Below are 5745 nucleotides of genomic sequence, written 5' to 3'. Positions count from 1 at the left end.
CTGAGAGTAGGTGACTCAGCCTTCTAAGTGGGCTCCCTCATGTCAAGGGGAATAATGAGATCCCAGAATAACGAAGGCCAGATGCCAGTGCTTAACTATCAGAGCCAGAATGGACATAAACCATAACAGACAGCGGGGCCAGAGGGGAGACCAGTGGGCCTCCACCCACAGAGGTTTTGATGATGGTTAATAGACCATGGTGTTCTTAGGAGTGAGATCGATGAGCAGCCAATAGAATCTTGCATGCTTTGTAGAACTGGCCAAAAAATAAAAATCAAGAGCTATTAAGAAGAAAACTGATGGGCTCACAATTTCCAGAGCTGAGACAGTTTTCAGACCCAAAGCCTGGGTCCCCTTGAGAAAGGATCCTGTAATTCCTTTTCAGGCTAGCGAGGTTTTTAGGACTTTGATGATCTAGGGCATATCAGGACATCCCCTGAAAGGTAAAGAACAGCTTATTACACCTTAGTCTTAACTACCGCTAAAGAATCTAATGCTTGGTGAGCCCCACTGGGTTTTGGAGAAACGTAACCTATAACAGGCTATAGGTTGCTATAACTGCTCCAACATATGTATTGGGTCATTCGAGATGTCTGTAGTTTGGAGTGGGGCCCAGAGCAAGAGAAGAGTCTATGGCAGATCCAGTCTGCTGTGCAAGGTGCCCTTGGCTCCTATGATCTGGCAGACCCAACAAGGCTAAAGCTCCCTATAATAGATAGGGGTGCTGTGTAGAATCCGTAGCAAACCCCAATAGAAGAGTCACAAGATAGATTTCTAGGGTTCTTCTGGAACAGCCTTCTTCAGAAAAGAATAACCTACTGTTCTAAAAGCAGTAACTGGCATGCTACTGAGCCATATCAGAGACTGACATTTCTCCCTCTGGCAACTGCCTCAATTGTTGTTGATGTTAGTGTTGGCTTCTCTTTATAATGAAATTTCTTGAAAGAACTGTCTACATATTCATTCTCTCCACTTAATCTTTTCCCACACCGTTTTGAAACTGCTCCAGATCAGGCTTTCATCCCCATGGTTCCACTAAAACTGTCTTTGTGAAACTTACCAACGACTTCCATGTTCCAAGTCCAATGACTAATGTTAGTCTTCTTCATACTTGATCTATCAGCAGCATCTGACCCAGTTGGACACTCCCGTCTTCAAACAGCTTCTTGCCTTGTTTCCTGGGACGTCACTCTCCCTTCCTGTCTCACTGGTTCCTCCTCATCACCCTGGCTGGTTCTTCTCATACCCCTAACCACTAATGCCAGACTCCCTGAGGTTCAGTCCTGGATTGCTCTTCCTCTTCTTAGGTGGCCTCCTTCCACCTACAGCTTTAATTTTTCATGTGCTCTCCACTCCCACATTTATACCTATAGCCACATCTTGTCCCATGAACTCCAGACTCACATATCCAACAGCTTATTGGACCTCTCTATTAGATGTCTATCAGGCATCTTAAACTTAACAATTCTAAAACCAAACTCTAGATCCAAACCTTTTCCTCCGTCAGCCTTCCCTATCTTAGTAAGCAACAGCTCTGTTCCTCTAGCTGCTCAGACCCAAGTCTTTGACTCATCTTCACTTCTTTCCTTCCAAGTTCACATTCCACTCATCACAAGATCTTGCCAACTATTCCTTCAAAATGTTTAGAATCTGGCAAATCCTCAGTCCAGGCCACTATTATCTCTTGCTTAGATTATTGTATCCTGTTCCCTTGCTTCCATCTTTGCCCTCTTCAACTTACTTTAAAATTTGTAGCCAGAATGATCCTAGGTCTCGCTTTTGCTGAAAATCCTCCATAAGTTTCCAGTCTCCTTCAGTGTAAAATTCAAAGTTCTTGCAGTGCCCCACAAGTTCTGCCTTTGCCTCTGATTCCCCTCTGATCTCACCTCCCACCACTTCTTCTGCGCCCTCCCTGGAATTCCTCCTCTGTCTTGGACATGCTACCTTCAGGCAGCCTCAGGGCTTACCTCCTCACTCTTCTCCAACTCTACTTCCCAAGTTACCGCCCCTCTCTGTCTTCCATACCTCATAGCTTGTCTTGCTACTTGATATATAGTACAATATATTGATTTTACTGTCTGCCCCAACCCAGTCGATTTTAAGTTCTAAGGGAGCAAGAGTTTGTTTGATTTCTGCATCCCCAGCCCTTAGAACAGGGCCTGGAATAAGAAAAATGTCCAACAGATTTTTGTTGAATGCATGAATAAATATCAGGTCCTGGGCTAAGCGCAGGGGAGGGGTGGGGAGAGAAAACATAGATCACAAATAATTGAGACCTTCAGCAGTTCCCAGCATGCTACCCTTCTCCACAGTGCAGGGTTTAGGTACCTATCTTTGTAGACCACAACGGATAGTTGTAACCAGAAAATTGTAATCAGGCATAGAAAATAATTGGTATTACTGTTTCTGCTCCTTCAGAACTTAGAATATTATGTTATTTAGGATATTTGGCATAGATCCATTTGCTGAAGCAAAGTCAGATATTAACACCCAAATCCATATGTGGATTCTGCTTGCCTATGAATGGGAGAATTCCATGTGGCCAGGTCTGGTCTTAGAGACAGCAAGAGTTTCCTACATGCCTGAGTGACACCATCCACCCTGTCTTACCAACCCCCTCAAAGGTCTCCCCTATGGTGGTTCAGCAGAACCCAAAATTACACAATTTACAATTCACTGACCTCTGAAAAAAGCAAATCACGCCCCATGGAGAGCTGCAAACAAAAGCAGGCCTGAGCCAGATTCCTTGTTGACTCTGGTCTCTGGTTACACCCCAGGCATAAAAAGGGAGGAAATGTGGTCTTCAAAGCCAGTGCCTCCCCACTTTTGTCTGTCCTCAGCAAAATCCCTTCCCCCACTCCAGCTCCACTTGAGGCACAAGCTATGAAGTCAAAAACACAAATGGGGCCCAGGGAGGCAATTTCAGGTTTCAAACTATATATAGCTAAAGTAACTTATAGGTCCATTCTCGTGTTCTCTGCCTTGGCAAGGGTTTAAAGACTTAAACAATTCCTCTCAAGCATGCCCTGTTGAGAATCCCCTTCCTGTCAAAAACCCTTTCTTGGCCCAGACGCCAGGAGTCACCTATCAGAAGAATCTGGCCACTCCCAGTGTGCTCTCTTTTTGCCTCCTCACAAAGCAGAGACTTTTCGCAAGGGCCCAAGACTGGGCCAGAATTCCAGAAAGAACTTTTCCTAGAATTGGGAATCTCCTGTTTTGGATGAGGGGTGTGGGGATTGGAGGAGATCTTAGGGGAGGCCTGAATGAAGCACCTCCCCTCCCCCACACCAGCAGATTTCACTCATCCACCTTGACATCTTTTTTCCTGGCCTCACTACCCTTCTCAACACAACAGTCCACAAAGCCATGGACCTGGCGTGAAACGTAGGAATATTTGTCATTCCCCGCTTGGGCTGTTGGGTTCATCATCCATGCCAACCATCATCCATGCCATCCCCCATGCCAACTCTATCATTTTTACAGAGATGAACCCCAAGACCCAGAAAGTGGAAGCCATGTACTGGCAGTCAAGATCCTGTTAGGGTCAAAGGTGGGGCAAGGAGTCCCTGAGTAACAGACCCAGGTTGGAGCTCCCCCATGGCACCAACCTCTTCACTTACACTCCTGAGTTTTTCTCTTCCTGTTCCTCTCTCTCTTTTAGTTTACTTTTAAATCTTTTTTAGAGTGGCATTTCTTCCAGGAGTCCTACCTGGACCCAGCCCACAAGCATATCTAGGTAACTTCCTTCTTGTTACATTTCAAAAGCTCACAGCCCTATTTCACCCAGCATCCTCAGCCCTCTTAGTGGGCTCAGAACACTCCAGCACTCCCCTTTTGTCTCCATACACATTAGATTATAAAGAACTTTGGCGTTCTTAAAGCATGTTTATGTCCAGCCCCTTATGGATGATGACAAAAAGTCTCATGAAGCCACCTAGGAATATGGGTTCCCCCGTGCCCATCTGGCTCAGTCAATAGAGCACGTGACTCTTGATCTTGGCGTTGGGCGTTTGAGCCGCATGTTGGGTATACAGATTACTTAAAAAAATTAAAACCTTGGGGCGCCTGGGTGGCTCACTGGGTTAAGCCCCTGTCTTCGGCTCGGGTCATGATCCCAGGGTCCTGGGATCGAGCCCCACATGGGGCTCTCTGCTCAGCAGGGAGCCTGCTTCCTTCTCTCTCTTTCTGTGCCGCTCTGCACCTACCTCTCTGTGCCTGCCTCTCTGCCTACTTGTGATATCTGTCTGTCAAATAAATAAATAAAAATCTTAAAAAAATAAAAAATAAATAAAAATAAAAACCTTAAGGGAAAAAAGAGGAAAGTAGGTTCCTTTATTCACTTCTACAGTGGCAGAGTATGAATGCCAGGTAAGGGGCTTGTCTACCACTACCCAGTAAACATGCTACAGAGCTGAGGGGCGGGATCTTCATTCCCCATCTTTTAAGGGTCTTTCATTCTCAGCCTTGTCCCCTTCTGTGGAATGGTCCCCAGGACACCATTCCCACCCAGCTTTTTCCTCCACACATTATTCCCTTGGTTTTGTTCATCCGTCAACTTCTAAGTTTCCAAATGTATATATTTCTACCTTTTCCTACACATCTCTCCACTTGGATGACACCTCAGGAGCCTCACACCCCACTGTGTATGTCTGTGTCACTTACTATCACCTGCTGTCCTAGCTTAAGGGTAAAGAGACTGAAAGCAGACAGACCTGTACCTCTATCCTGGGTCTGCCTCTTACCTGCAATGTGACCTTGAACAAGTTACTTAGACCCTCAGTCTTTTCATGTGTAAATTAAAAGTATAACTATCTATATCATGGGCCATTGTGAGGATTAAGTAAAGATATGGTGGTGCATAGTATGTGTTCAGTAAAATAATAACTATCGTCTTCCTCCTTATCATCATCTTTTACCTGGATGGCAGGAGGCCTCTTAATTGTTCTTCTATGTCTGAACATATTCCTCTCCATTGTCCAAACCATCTACAAATTACATACACAAACACCTAGAAGAAAAATTTAAGGAAAATTTTCTTTCCATACAAATATAGGAAAAGGAAATTTAAAAAAATAAAACACTGGGCCACCTGGGTGGCTCAGTCAGTTAAGTGTCAGCTTTCAGCTCAGGTCATGGCCTCAGAGTCCTGGGATTGAATCCTGCATCAGGCTTTCTGCTCAGTGGGGAGTCTTCTTCTCCCTCGCCCACCGCCCCTCCCCCTCTGCTTGTGCTCTGTCTCTCGCTTTCTCTTGCTCTCAAATAAATAAATAAAATCTTTAAAACACAAAAACACTGAAATCCCACCCTTTCCTCTCCCCACCCCACCCCCCAAAACAGATCTCTTCTACAAAAAAGGTTAAGAGGCCAGACTCTAGAATTCCAGTCCTGGCCCATCACTCACCAGCTGTGCAACTGTGGGGAAGTAGCATATCCTTGCTCTGCCTCAATTTTTTCTTTAATTAAAATAGGGAGAAAATCTGCCCCCAAATGAGACAATCCGTGTAAAATAGCAGGTGGCTGGACATAATAAACTTTCAACGACTGCCGGACACTCCGAGTCGCAGTAGCATTCATAAGCTTTTTCCTTTGCTCGAACCAGTTTCACAGGATCTCGTCACCACCACTCCTTCCTCACTTCCTGCCTTGTCATCTGCAAGACACCTCCTCCATGAAGCCTTTCAGGACTGATCGCTTCTGAATTCCCTTTGTGCTAGTATCTACTCTTTCCAGCTTGGGCTGTCTACA

General features: G+C 45.3%; 1 long non-coding RNA gene across 1 annotated transcript; it reads right to left on the bottom strand.

The window, feature by feature from the left end:
- Positions 1-1902: 1902 nt before the first annotated feature.
- LOC122889391 lies at positions 1903-5428 on the bottom strand. The gene is made up of 3 exons (XR_006380893.1): positions 5402-5428; positions 4917-5008; positions 1903-2222 (listed from the first exon to the last, which is right to left on the bottom strand). It is a non-coding gene; the product is annotated as an uncharacterized LOC122889391 (long non-coding RNA).
- Positions 5429-5745: the final 317 nt, after the last annotated feature.

Source organism: Neovison vison, chromosome 11 (genome assembly GCF_020171115.1).
Source record: "Neovison vison isolate M4711 chromosome 11, ASM_NN_V1, whole genome shotgun sequence".
Taxonomy (NCBI): domain Eukaryota; kingdom Metazoa; phylum Chordata; class Mammalia; order Carnivora; family Mustelidae; genus Neogale; species Neogale vison.
This window is presented reverse-complemented; position numbering and strand designations above follow the sequence as displayed.